Source organism: Esox lucius, chromosome 2 (genome assembly GCF_011004845.1).
Source record: "Esox lucius isolate fEsoLuc1 chromosome 2, fEsoLuc1.pri, whole genome shotgun sequence".
Classification (NCBI taxonomy): Eukaryota; Metazoa; Chordata; class Actinopteri; order Esociformes; family Esocidae; genus Esox; species Esox lucius.
This window is the reverse complement of record NC_047570.1, coordinates 16,529,143-16,544,226: the sequence shown is the minus strand read 5'-3', so window position 1 is coordinate 16,544,226 and position 15,084 is coordinate 16,529,143. Positions and strand designations below refer to the sequence as shown.

Here is a 15,084-nt window from a genome sequence, read left to right as displayed (position 1 = left end):
CCTTCTGCTGCTCATTTACAGCCTAATGATTCAGCCAGAGTCTAGCATGGTCTGATGAGATGTGGAACAGGGCTATAGGAGGAGGAGACGTCTCCTGGTTCTGTGGAGCAGGGTCTCCCCTCTCTTCCATTCTCACTCCAGAGAAGCTATAAAATAGGAGGCCTTACAACCCAGGAGCGATATCCAGTGACAAGACTGGCTGATATTTAGCTTGATAAACAGCGCCAGCCATTCCCAGTCTCATGCTGTACGGTAGACAGGCTCCACACACAAGGCCATGCTAACATGGTCAAAACACACAAACGCATCATCTCTGACACACACACGCACCGAGAGCAGTGCCAGTCCCGGGGCGCTGGCCGGTGGTTGAGCAATGCCTCCCCAGGGGCCTGATATTTTATAGTTTGTGTCCATCAGTGGCATGGCCCGGGGCGCTGGGGTTGACAGTAAGTGCTCTCAACACCGCTGACACTGATTCATCTGAGCCATGACACAGATGAGAGAGAAGGGGGAGGAGGGCGGGGAGGTGGGGGACAAACACGGGGGACCAGACGGAGCCTATAAAAGAAAACGTACAGGCCAGGTCGTGTCATGTGACTCTACACCGGCTCTTCAATAGAGACTGTTGTGTGTCTGTGACTGAACACCAGCCAGTTAATAGAGACTCTTATATGTCTGTGACTGAACACCGGCCAGTTAATAGAGACTCTTATATGTCTGTGACTGAACACCGGCCAGTTAATAGATACTCTTATATGTCTGTGACTGAACACCGGCCAGTTAATAGATACTCTTATGTCTGTGACTGAACACCAGCCATTTAATAGATACTCTTATATGTCTGTGACTGAACACCGGCACTTCAGCAGAGGTTCTTATATGTCTGTGACTGAACACCAGCCAGTTAATAGATACTCTTATATGTCTGTGACTGAACACCGGCCAGTTAATAGATACTCTTATGTCTGTGACTGAACACCAGCCATTTAATAGATACTCTTATATGTCTGTGACTGAACACCAGCCAGTTAATAGATACTCTTATATGTCTGTGACTGAACACCGGCCAGTTAATAGATACTCTTATATGTCTGTGACTGAACACCGGCCAGTTAATAGAGACTCTTATATGTCTGTGACTGAACACCAGCCAGTTAATAGAGACTCTTATATGTCTGTGACTCTACACCGGCCAGTTAATAGATACTCTTATGTCTGTGACTGAACACCAGCCATTTAATAGATACTCTTATATGTCTGTGACTGAACACCGGCCAGTTAATAGATACTCTTATATGTCTGTGGCTGAACACCGGCCAGTTAATAGAGACTCTTATATGTCTGTGACTGAACACCGGCCAGTTAATAGATACTCTTATATGTCTGTGACTGAACACCAGCCAGTTAATAGATACTCTTATATATCTGTGACTGAACACCAGCCAGTTAATAGATACTCTTATATGTCTGTGACTGAACACCAGCCAGTTAATAGATACTCTTATATGTCTGTGACTGAACACCGGCCAGTTAATAGATACTCTTATATGTCTGTGGCTGAACACCGGCCAGTTAATAGAGACTCTTATATGTCTGTGACTGAACACCGGCCAGTTAATAGATACTCTTATATGTCTGTGACTGAACACCGGCCAGTTAATAGATACTCTTATATGTCTGTGGCTGAACACCGGCCAGTTAATAGAGACTCTTATATATCTATGACTGAACACCAGCCATTTAACAGATACTCTTATTTGTCTGTGACTGAACACCGGCCAGTTAATAGATACTCTTATATGTCTGTGACTGAACACCAGCTCTACACTAAAGTGTCTCATTTATCTGTGACAATTGCAGGCTCTTCACGAGCATTTCAGATCTAATATATCTATGTGGGGACATACATGCTGGATGTGTGCCAGGGCTCATTCAGCTGTAAAGCACTGTGTATCTTTTCCGTTGGGAGGCGGCATTAGCCATTAGAGTCATATGGGACCGTGTTAGTGTGCTCCTTTGGCCATGTGGGAATGCACCGGTGTGGAGCCTCAGCGTGGCTCTTTTCCCAGGACAAATCTAAAGACCTGGCACTGAGCTGAGCTGAGACGTCCTGTACTGAGTTGTGTATTCCTGGGCCGTGCTGTACTGAGTTGTGTAGTCCCGGGTCGTGCTGTACTGAGTTGTGTTGTCCCGGGTTGTGCTGTACTGAGTTGTGTTGTCCCGGGCCGTGCTGTACTGAGTTGTGTTGTCCCGGGTCGTGCTGTACTGAGTTGTGTTGTCCCGGGCCGTGCTGTACTGAGTTGTGTAGTCCCGGGTCGTGCTGTACTGAGTTGTGTTGTCCCGGGTCGTGCTGTACTGAGTTGTGTTGTCCCGGGTCGTGCTGTACTGAGTAGCCCGGGTTGAGGAGCAGTCCCCAATCTAACATGGCATTTCAATTCCTCAACCCCCTCTCTACAGTGCTCTGTGCTGCTGTGCCTCTTCTACATATATATAGGAAGACGAGTGTGAACCCCAGCCTCCAGGATGCACATACTAAGCAATCAATGTGTCACCTCTTCCAGACAATCCCGTCGTCCCCCCTCTCTCTCTCATATGGAGCCATGCTCATTTTTTCTTGTCAGCAGAAGGTAATTTGCCGTATTGTGATTCAGTCCGAAAGCTTGGTGACTTGGTGTCTGATAGGTCGTCCCTCCCTCCCTCTCTCCCCCGTTCCCCCTAGACCCCCCCCCCAGTTCCACCACAGTACAGGGGGTCTGAAAGAGGCACCCCTCTCCCCCACTCTCAGCCCAGCTCCCTCTGAGGCGGCGGGACTGTTAAATTAGATAAGCAGGGCTGTGGCGGGGCTCTGGAGCTGCGGCTCTGATTAATAAAAGATGCAGCGCTCCCAGGGGACAGCCTTTCTGAGGGCCCAGCAGAGTCCTGAACAGAGCCACAACGCAGACAATGGCGTTTGCACTTGCACAATGGGCAGGAAATGGAAAGAATGAACCAATCATGGAAATATAATGTTTAAGGTAGCCGTGGACCATGTGCCTGTCGCTCGCTGTACACACACATCATCATGGATCATTTTGGACATATATTTTTGGCGTAAGAAAATGCTATCATAAGATTAATATACTTAAGAAGTACATTGTGTTGTTGACTTTATTTTGGATGTGAACTGGTGATTTAATGTCGTTATATTCAGAACAACCCAATAATTTGCGTGTTCTTGCAGAACAATCAGATTTCCATAGTCAGGAGTACCTCCCTCTGACATAGAGGCTCTGATTTTGGGACTCTGTGGGTGAAAATCTGTATAGGAGACTTTGTTATGGACGTTACATTTTCAATGTAGATAGACTTTAGCTGGGAGACGTAGAGGAGGGGGATATGAAATGATTTAAGATAATTGATGGGTCGTGTGTGTTTTTGTGTGCATCGTCCAGGTCTGTGTGTGTGTGTTTGTGAGTGTGTGATCCAGTCTGTTTGTTTGTGATTGCATGATCCAGGTCTGTTTGTGTGCCTTTGTGAGTGTGTGATCCAGGTCTGTTTGTGTGTGTTTGTGAGTACATGATCCAGTCTGTGTGTGTGTGTTTGTGAGTGCGTGATACTGATTGCATGATCCAGGTCTGTTTGTGTGTGTTTGTGAGTACATGATCCAGGTCTGTTTGTGAGTATGTGATCCAGGTCTATTTGTGTGTGTTTGTGAGTACGTGATCTAGGTCTGTTTGTGTGTGTTTGTGAGTACGTGATCCAGTCTGTGTGTGTGTGTGTTTGTGAGTGCGTGATCCTGATTGCATAATCCAGGTCTGTTTGTGTGCGTTTGTGAGTGCGTGATCCAGGTCTGTTTGTGTGTGTTTGTGAGTACGTGATCCAGGTCTGTTTGTGTGTGTTTGTGAGTACGTGATCCAGGTCTATTTGTGTGTGTTTGTGAGTACGTGATCCAGGTCTTTTTGTGTGTGTTTGTGAGTACGTGATCCAGGCCTGTTTGTGTGTGTTTGTGAGTGCATGATCCAGTCTGGTTGTGGGTGTTTCTGTGTGGAAAGTTCAGGATACTCTCCTGTAGAGTCATGTCATCCCAGCCTCCATTGACCTCATTCACATCACAGCAATGTTACCATGAGGACTTTTTGCTTCTCCTTCTTCCACTCTTCGTCCTCTCCTTCTCCCTCCCTCTCTCGCTCCCTCAGGAAAGACAGCGTAGCCCACGTTGCCTATGGAGACCATGGAAGAGCAAGGAATTATAATTACATTTTTTCCTTTGTTGAAGATAGTGCGTAACATTGAGAACATTCAAGCTACTCATAATTGAATGAAAATGAGGAAGAAAAAATGTCACTATAGGGGCATTCATATACAGTATCTCACAAAAGTGAGTACACCCCTCACATTTTTGTCAGTATTGGATTATATCTTTTCATGTGACAACACTGAAGAAATGACACTTTGCTACAATGTAAAGTAGTGAGTGTACAGCTTGTATAACAGTGTAAATTTGCTGTCCCCTCAAAATAACACAACACACAGCCATGTCTAAACCGCTGGCAACAAAAAGTGAGTACACCCCTAAGTGAAAATGTCCCGATTGGGCCAAAAGTGTCAATATGTTGTGTAACCACCATTATTTTCCAGCACTGCCTTAACCCTCTTGGGCATGGAGTTCACCAGAGCATCACAGGTTGCCACTGGAGTCCTCTTCCACTCCTCCATGATGACATCACAGAGCTGGTGGATGTTAGAGACCTTGCGCTCCTCCACCTTCCGTTTGAGGATGCCCCATAGATGCCCGATGGTTTTGGGTCTGGAGACATGCTTGGCCAGTCCATCACCTTTACCCTCAGCTTCTTTGCTAGGCATTGGTCGTCTTGGAGGTGTTTGGGGTCGTTATCATGTTGGAATACTGCCCTGTGGCCCAGTCTCCGAAGGGAGGGGATCATGCTCTGCTTCAGTATGTCACAGTACATGTTGGCATTGATGGTACCCTCAATGAACTGTAGCTTCCCAGTGCCAGCAGCACTCATGCAGCCCCAGACCATGACACTCCCACCACCATGCTTGACTGTAGGCAAAACACACTTGTCTTTGTACTCCTCACCTGGTTGCCGCCACACACACTTGACACCATCTGAACCAAACACGTTTATCTTGGTCTCATCCGACCACAGGACATGGTTCCAGTAATCCATGTCCTTAGTCTGCTTGTCTTCAGCAAACTGTTTGCACGCTTTCTTGTGCATCATCTTTAGAAGAGGCTTCCTTCTGGGACGATGCAGACCAATTTGATGCAGTGTGCAGCGTATGATCTGAGCACTGACAGGCAGACCCCCCACCCCTTCAACCTCTGTAGCAATGCTGGCAGCACTCATACGTCTATTTCCCAAAGACAACCTCTGGATGTGACGCTGAGCACATGCACTTAACTTCTTTGGTTGACCATGGCAAGGCCTGTTCTGAGTGCAATCCTGTTAAACCGCTGTATGAACTTTGCCACTGTGGTGCAGCTCAGTTTCAGGGTCTTGGCAATCTTATTATAGCCTAGGCCATCTTTATGTAGAGCAGCAATTCTTTTTTTCAGATCCTTAGAGAGTTCTTTGCCATGAGGTGCCATGTTGAATGTCCAGTGACCAATATGAGGGAGTGTCTGACCGATAACACCAGATTTAACACACCTGCTCCCCATTTACACCTGAGACCTTGTAACACTAACAAGTCACATGACACAGAGGAGGGAAAATGGCTAATTGGGCCCAATTTGGACATTTTCACTTAGGGGTGTACTCACTTTTGTTGTCAGCGGTTTAGACATTAATGGCTGTGTGTTGAGTTATTTTGAGGGCACAGCAAATGTACACTGTTATACAAGCTGTACACTCACTACTTTACATTGTAGCAAAGTGTAATTTCTTCAGTGTTGTCACATGGAAAGGTATAATCAAATATTTGCTAAAATGTGAGGGGTATACTCACTTTTGTGTGATACTGTAGTGACAGACCGATGGATTGTTAGAGACTACACACTCCAGACACAGTCAGACCTATTACCAGACCATATCCACTAGACAAACACATCAACCCATATGTACAAACAAACACACCTGCACACTTACACACTCCTAACCACACTGTAGCTTTGCTTTCAACTGGGCGTGGGTGGGTGGGTGGGGGTTGGCTGATTGCAGCATGTACCATCAACACAGGGGCATTTATCTTTAAATAACCTCTGACCCCTGACGGAAACGAACAATAGCGGGACTCTTCTAATTTTCAGCAAGATAATGGTAGTCATATTGAGATGACAAAGGTCAGGGGTCAGCTTGGGGTGGACCGGATTGGCTCTGTGCATCTCTCTGCCCCGCCCCCACCCCCTGATTGTAAAATGGAAGTTGATATGTCATCTGTGGTAAGGCCTCTGTGAACTGCGCAACCGTTTTAGGGCGCCGTTGCGTAACGTTGCTACTGTTCAGTAATGATCTCAGCCCTAAAAAGCCTCTGGGATCCCCGACATCAGCACATTCTCTTTGTGATCAAAGGTGCTTGTATGTCTTGTGATTTTATGCATGCTGTTTTTATTATTGGGGCCTGCAGCCAGCAAAGATTGATGGGCCTCATTTATGAATATGTATGAGATATACACATGGGTTTGAACTTGCCTTTGACCTTCATTTGCTCACATATAGGCTTTGTGATGTTCCGTCACATCACCCCATCTACTTTTTAAATCCGCTCCCTTCCGAAATGGAATATCAAGTGGTTATTTCTCCTCTGGTGCTCTTTCTGCTTGTCTGGGTAAATAGCCTAAGCTGCTACGCACCTTGTGTTGATTCTCCTCAATTCAGCAGCCTGTTTTAATATTAGAAACATTACTCACACCTTCATATGATGTGTAATATTATGAACATTTCATAGAGGCTTACAGCTGAGGTTGGGACCCTGTTCAGAGAGAAGGAAACATGAACATATTCTCTAGTTTGTTTATTGCTACCCCTAAAAAACATATTTTTTTTACTTCTTATTTGTCGCCATCCCTCCTGGAGGTAGTTGCCATTTAAAAGCGAGTGAACTTCCCTGTGACCAGCTGAACACCATTTCCTATAGAGCAGTGCGGCTGGTAGATGTAGCCTGTGCTTGATGAGGCGGCTGCCCTCTGAGGTGGTCGCTCTGGTCATGTGACGTCCAGCGTAGCCCCGTGGGCCGTATGACAAACCGAGCTGCCACGGCGACGTGTGTCTGGGGGGTTTTTCCACAAAGCATTCTGTAACAGTGTAACTGGTCTAGGTTTGCCCTTTCCTCTCAGTAGACTCACACCATTCAGCCAACAGGCCCCTGAAGATCTGTTGAAAGTGCTGATCCACAGCGTCCACAGCGTCCTGCTAGTTCTGGACTTTCTTTCCTTACTCCCTCCTCCCATTGCTTATCTTTCTCCTCCTCTTCTCACCTTCCTCCTCTCTCCATCTCTCCTTCCTCCTCCCCTCTTCACATTCCCTTGGTCTCTGTTGCTGAGTCACTGCTACTGGCTGACATACAAGGAGATGTGGCGGTGGGCGGGCCTTGTCGGGGCCCGGAGCTGATTACCACGCATTAGAGCAGGACAAAACAAATTGGCAGCGCTGCTAATTGTGTGGCAAGGAAAACAATAACTGTGGTGTGTGTACTGGTGCCCGGGGGCTCAGGGGCCGGGGGAACTGGGGCTTGGCACAGGGCCAGGAAATCACACCAGCACCGATCATCACTCAACCCCCTCTTCCCCCCGACCCCCACGTACAAGCCGCCCTGGAATCATCTCCGTGGAGTGACACACACAACATGGCACTGTCACTACACAACCTCATCTACATAATGCCCCCCTCGCACGCACGCACGCACACACACACACACACACACACCGACACCACAGTAAAGCCACAATCTGTCACCATGCAACATTATACATCACTGCATTAATAAACATGAATTAGTAATGGTACAATTAGATGGGGTTGCTCTGGCGTTTACTGGTCCAATAATAGTACTCCTCTCCCCTCCTCTCCTCCCCCCTATCCTCTCCTTTCTCCAGGTCCTTGCTTCCCCCTGGCCAGTATCTGGATCTCCCTGTCAGAGATCGTTCTGCTGGGGAGGGCTAGGGCCGAAGGAGGAAATGGAGGCCATGGAAGATAACTAGTGTAGGTAGAGGAGAACAAAGGGCCAGGCTGTATTCCTCCACAGGCTGTATCCTGGAGCGTCACTCTCTGCCTTCAGCTGACTTCCTGGCCCCCTGCTGTCGGCCTGCCTCTGACGGAGGACGACTCATGAAGTGAACGTACTGAGCACTCACACTCTCCATCTCTCTCTCTTTCTCCCTGTGTGTGTGTGTGTGTGTGTGTGTGTGTGTGTGTAGCTTAGGTTCAGTCTGGCTGTGTGAGGAGGGAGGCGTTTGAACAGTCTGAGCTCCTGCCTCCTAATGGTATGTGCAACACCTCTTCAACTCTTTACACATTTGTCACCACAGAGGACTGACAATAGACACTTCCTGCACAGGAACAACATCCTACTGCTCCAAGGTTGTTTATATAAATGTTTTTTAAAGTGTATGAACTTAATAATGTATAGCTCCCTCCAAACACTCAAACACACGTGTCAATGAAACTCTGGCTGTTCCTTCCAACTCTCTCTCAGCACAAGGAGACTCCTTAGCCAATCAGTTGTCATGAATGTCATGTGAATAACATTAAAATAATATGCAAATAAAAATGTTGATTGATAGTAGCATAACTGCACGCAACACCTCCACACACATTGGCCAGACTACTGACCTAGGAGGGGTATGAACTCATTTACACTGCTGTTAACAAACATGGCTCCTCATCCAGTGCTGTCAGTGGTGGTAGTAGCATTGTTTTGGTGCCATTGTAAGACATTTTCTTTTTCTTACTCGGTTTACGGAGCTGGAAGGACTTACCGAAGCAGACTTCCCATGTCACCACTCATTCCGCTCCAATAGCAAGGCGTCGTCGTTAGACGTTAGAATCCCCCGGGAGTATTGGTCAGAAAAGTCTGCCACATTACCACGGAGGGTGACGTTCAATAATTGCAATGTTTACCTGTTTACACTATAGAAAATGTATCTTCCACACACATCTGGCATCGAGTCTTGTTCATCTAAATAAAACTATTGTGGTATAAAAACAACAACTGTTTATTTATGGCTGTTGGAGTGAGGTTAAGTTAAAGTCTCTGACCTGACCTCGGATACTTTCTGAGGAGAAAGTGTTTTTATTTCTTAGTTTCAGTAAACAAGGGCACAGACCAGTGGTTGGGATGGGTCCACTGGGCATTTGGTCCTCCTGCAAGAACAGGGAGATCTGAGAGAGAGATAAAGCTGGAAATAAGGGGTGTTTTTGTCTGTGTGTGTCTGTTTGTAAATATGTGTGTGTGTCTTGTGAAACAAGGAAAGACACTTGCTCCAGGGTATCACTGACATGATCCAGCTCTCACCTTCACACACTCTGCTGGAGGCTCTGATATCGACCCTCTCACCAACCCCAAAACACACACATACTTTTCTGTTTGGCTTAATCACTAATTTCCATGCCTTCAACATTAATGCAGACGTGGCCCTGACCTGGCCTCTGTTCTTGTAGATGTTTCTCCCTCTCTCTGCCTTTCTGTATCCCTGGTCCTTACTCTCCCTCTTTCTGTCCCTAACTTTCTCTCTCCATCTCTCTCTTGCACTAGCTCCCTTTTTTCTCTCTCATTCTGTCTCACCCTCTCTCTCTCTCTCTCTCTCCATCTTTCTCTCTTTCTCCCTCTCTCCCCCATCTCATTACCTCTATAAATCTCTCTCTCTTCCTCTCTCTCTCTCCCCATCCTCTGTCCTCTCTCTCTCTGTCTGCTGTTGCCTCTCCCTCTCTTTCTTTCACCCTTACCCACATTCATTCTTCAGCTTCTCAGAGAGGATCTCTTTTCCTCTTTTACACTGTCACTCTTGTCCACGTTTCTTTCCCAGGGGGGCTCTGCGTTTTGTTGCCTTTTGTTCCATCAAAACAGCCTAATTGGTTGATTAGATAGGGCTGACTGACCTGTTAATTGAATAGTAATTTAGATTTGATATATACCCTATAGATTAGCATTTGATATAAATGCAACAACAAAAGCCAGACAGATTTAAGATGGTGCCATTGACTTGAAACACTGTAGATTTTCAGACCTTTATATATACAGTGAGAAAGCTCAGGAAAACAGAAATAGAATCTCTCTTTGTGCAAATTCAACATTACATGAATCAGTAAAAATGTGTACAAATGTATGTAGATTACGACGTAACAGAGGCCATGAAGATAATCTAATAACAGATCACAATCAGCACTATTTAGTCCTATCATTGTATTACTATTAAATTATTTTATTAACTATTATATACTATTATACATAATATATTATTATATATTTTATTATTATGTTCTTCATTATTCCCACCTAGCTAACAGCCAGCATGTCCCCCATAAGATAAAAGCAAAGTACATAGATCCACTCGGTCCGTGATGCAATTTGCTGACAAATTAATTCAGTAAGTTTCGTTCTATTAATTTGTCTTGCCATGGATGTTTCTTTTTTTTATTGTTCCACAACACCTACTACTTTGAGGAAACAGGCTATGGTCTTCATGGAGTGCCTACTTCAGTGTTCCCTCTAAGCTGTAGTGCTGCTGGAGATCTTCACCTATAGATATATCACTGACAAAAGGCCCTTGAGATGTTAACAACCCATTAGCCTCACAGTGTCAATAGCAGGCAGACCTCTTCGTCTGTTGTTCTCAGGTTCTGACTGATGATGTACGTGCTATGTACAGTTACAGGATGTCTTTTTGTTTTAGTTTGGCTATTTGCTACCATAGATCAAGTATCCAGGACTGTTCTGGCTCCTGAAGCCCACAATGTTAAGTATTTTCCCAGGATCCTTCTGGAACACAGGAAGGCAACCTTTAGACTGCATGTAATATCCACCGCTGTGTTAGTTCCGCACATGTTTTAGACCAGGTTTTTAGGTCAGCGTTAACTGTTCGCAATACTACTCTGAATTAGTACCAAACTTCCACTCCAATGCATAAGGAGAAAAAAAGTATAATCAATCAATAATGATGGAATTTCCCCCAAGTCCGAGCCCTGTGGTTCACACGCTTGGCCTCCTCTGTGTGTTCGGCCCTCCACTGTGTTTGGCCCTCCAGCATAGGCTTATACATCCACTGTGTTGCCATTTCACAACAGAACCCTCATAAAATAAAATAAAAATGCCTCAAACTGGACATATTTTGGTTTAGCTTCCCTACTGTCCACAAAAACAAATGTATTTCCAAAAAAACACAAAATATTTCAAAAGAGTAGAATCCTAGCCCAGTCACTATCCTCCAGTTTTGCCCATTATTCCATACGAACCGTATCCACCCCAGTGAGACGTTTAGGTTCCATGACCAGTCCAAAGCCTGTCATTCCAAAGATGTCCACTTTTTTCCTAGTCAGTGTTCCAGAAGCCACTAGCTGACACAGCCATTGGGGAGGCTTCCTGTAAACACCAGCCCCGTGTCCTAAAGAAGCAATTCCTTGGCCACCAGCCTCCAGTTTAGCTTTTTTTTACCTCATCGAAGAATTCCCTTTAGCTCCAGCATGATCCATTCTGGTTGGCACTGTTGACTGTTTTATTTTCAAGGCCTCCTCTGACCCAAGTTGTCATCGGGGTAAATTGCGTAGACATTTGCAATTCTGTTTACTGGTGCTTCTCATTCCTGTGCATTCTTCTGCTATGGAGAAAAAAAAATGCCAATTAAAATTAAAAAGCAATCAGCGATAAATAAAGCCGTATAATTGCTTTCCCTCGGCGAGGCTGACACAACTCACCTGCACACCCAACACCCCTGCAGCCTCAGCAAGCACGCAGACAAGCGTATGCATGTACATGGACACACGCGCACGTACACCTGCGTACACACTCAGGCAGACACACACGCAGCACGTTTCACACACACGCGCCAGGCCAAACCAGTACAACCACCCATGTGTGGGAATCCCAGCAGCCACTTACCCCACACAGACAGACTCGTTAGTTGCCCCCCCCACACCTTAACGAGAAAGCCATTAAAAGGCATTTCACCACGTTTCCCAATGGCTTCTTCTGCTCGCCTAACGCGCCGTCCGAAACATGCCTCCCTACCTTCAGCTCTCTGTCCGCCTCTCTCTCTGAGATCCCTGGTCTCTCTCCACCTCTTCCTCCACTCTCTGTTGCTGCAGCCTCCCTCTCTCTCTCACCCTCTCTCTCTTTCTCTCTCCCTTTCTTCATCCTCTCCGCAGCCTATTTCTCTCGCTCCTCCCATCTCTGAGCTCAAGGCTGCTCTGGGTTTTAGACGGATCACTCTCACAATGGTTGATCAATACAGCTATTGATCCGCTGGCAAAATGTTTAGAGAATCATCCTGGGCTGCTGTGGAGAGGCAGGGAGGAGCGGAGGGACAGCCACGCGTCTTGGGGGGTAAGGGGTGGGGGAGGGCAGGCCGTTCAGCCAGGGTAGAGCCAGCATGCCCCTGATTGGTCGCCTGTCTGCCCGCCTTGCCAGGGAGAAGGCTGGCGTGGACGGGGCTCCGTTTTCCTGTGTCATCATTCCCAGTGCGTCACGCCGCTCCCCAGCTCACACAGCAAAACGTTCCTGTGTAGCGCCGCGCCGCCGTTCGACTTTTTCACTGCCAGATGCTGGCTGCCAGCCAAACACCCCCCGCCTCACACACACACACACACACGCACCCTCCCCTCCCATGGGCTCAGAGCTTCATTTGCATAAATTAGAAGGCTGCAGGCAATGCCAGTCTCTTAACGATCCTTCGCTGTATCATTTCTTCCCCTCTGTCCTGCCTCGCGCAGCAGAGAGAGGCTCCCACGTCCCCGTGCCCGCGTCATGACCTCCAGCCTCCCTGCTCCGTCAGCCCAGTGTGTGCCAACCGGAGAGGAACCACGGATAGACAGGCGAACGCCCACCGTCTGTGTGGATCTTTGTGTCCTTGTCATACAGCCGTGAGGGACCGGGGAGCGCTGCGTGAAGGCCTTCCCGGAGCCTCCCTGACTCACACCACGGTGTCTCAGAGGGAGCACAGTCAGTGGTTCTGTGGAGGAGCGCGGGGAGGAGTGCCATCAGCCGTCGTCTGTGTACCCTGGACTGGACAGGAGCTAGGGAAACTACAGGGGGGCCATGGGACTCAAACACCCACATCGCCAACTCAGATTAAGTCTCTAAGCCTCATTAGCGTGTTTCCCAGGAAAAATAATAATCAAACTATTTTGTGTAACTGAATTGTTTGTTATTTATTAATTATTGAATGCTATTTATAATTTGTTGCTACATTCTCTGTGATTTCAAAAAACGGGTAGATGCCCAGGGATATGAGATTGTATGCCACACCCCCTCGTGCTTCCTTACATAAATAGACAATGGTCTGTGGCCTTCCTCTGGGTCACTGGGTCAGAGGGGGAAAACTCAACATGGAGGTTAGTGGTAGTTTGCTGTAACTTTAACTACCTCCAGCTGTCAGCCCCATTGGCCTGCCTGACACAGATTCAACCTCCACACACCGGGGCACGCCGTCTGAGGCTGCCCCCTCCCTCCCTGACACCAGCACAAACCACGCCGTCTGAGGCTGCCCCCTCTCTCCGTGACACCAGCCCAAACCACGCCGTCTGAGGCTGCCCCCTCTCTCCCTGACACCAGCACAAACCACGCCGTCTGAGGCTGCCCCCTCTCTCCGTGACACCAGCCCAAACCACGCCGTCTGAGGCTGCCCCCTCTCTCCCTGACACCAGCCCAAACCACGCCGTCTGAGGCTGCCCCCTCTCTCCGTGACACCAGCCCAAACCACGCCGTCTGAGGCTGCCCCCTCTCTCCGTGACACCAGCCCAAACCACGCCGTCTGAGGCTGCCCCCTCTCTCCGTGACACCAGCCCAAACCACGCCGTCTGAGGCTGCCCCCTCTCTCCCTGACACCAGCCCAAACCACGCCGTCTGAGGCTGCCCCCTCTCTCCGTGACACCAGCCCAAACCATGCCGTCTGAGGCTGCCCCCTCTCTCCGTGACACCAGCCCAAACCACGCCGTCTGAGGCTGCCCCCTCTCTCCGTGACACCAGCCCAAACCACGCCGTCTGAGGCTGCTCCAAACGGACTTGTTGCGGAGGACAGTGTGGGAGTGGTGATTCTGAGAGGCTAATTAATGTCGTGTTGTAATGAACTGCGGCAGGCTGGTTGTCCCCGGCCAGCCTGAGGCCTCCTCCACAGCGCTGACCCCGAGGTCTGCTCTGTTCCTTAGGACCGGGACGAACACACACCTCTCTGTCTCTCACACACACATGCACGCTTACTCCCTTTCTCTGTTTCCCACACCCACTCTCTCATTCTCTGTTTCACACACACAGTCTTTATATCTCCGTTTCACACTCACACACTCACACACACAGTCTTTCTCTGTTTCAAACACACACACACACACACACACAGCTGATGAGAGGAACATAGTAATTATTGTAACACATACAAGGCCAACCACATCCCATTCATTAGTGGAAGATGTCTTCAGATGTAATGAACTGTTCCCTGTGGTAGGCATGTCTGCTCTGAGGGCTGGGACACAGGTCAACAGATCGCTGGCAGATGGTCTGTTGTAGCCCTGCGGTGAACACTATCCTACTGCCATGGCACTCCTCCCTCCCTCCCTCTATCTCTCGGCTTCCTCCTCTCTACCTTACCAGTGGCTGACTTTCTCCTTTTCATTTCGTTTTGACATTCCTCTTCTTTGTTTGGTCCCTCCCTCCCTCCCTTGCTCTCCCTCTGTCAGAGAGTGTGTTATGTGTTTCATCAGTGTGCAGGGCTCAGGGTGTACGCCGCTTCACACACAAATCAATTTCAGCTCAGGCAGCGTAACCAAACAAAGCACTGAGCTCATTTCGGCAGGAGCGTAGATGCAACCTATCTTGCTCAACCCCCCCCCCCCCTTATTGGGAGACATTTTGTTCTCACTCTGCCGCCATTATGTCAATCACTGCAGACGTGATGATGTGTGAATGCAGCTGCTAAATGGATCATGGCAGGCAATG

General features: G+C 47.9%; 1 protein-coding gene across 2 annotated transcripts in view; it reads left to right on the top strand.

The window, feature by feature from the left end:
• Positions 1-15,084, top strand: part of zfhx3 (zinc finger homeobox 3) — a 351,767-nt gene that overhangs the window by 151,813 nt on the left and 184,870 nt on the right. For both annotated transcript variants that reach the window (XM_034287022.1, XM_020053680.3), the window contains one exon: positions 8,360-8,425. The gene's annotated coding sequence lies outside the window, so the exon portion shown is untranslated. The remainder of the gene's footprint in view (positions 1-8,359; positions 8,426-15,084) is intronic.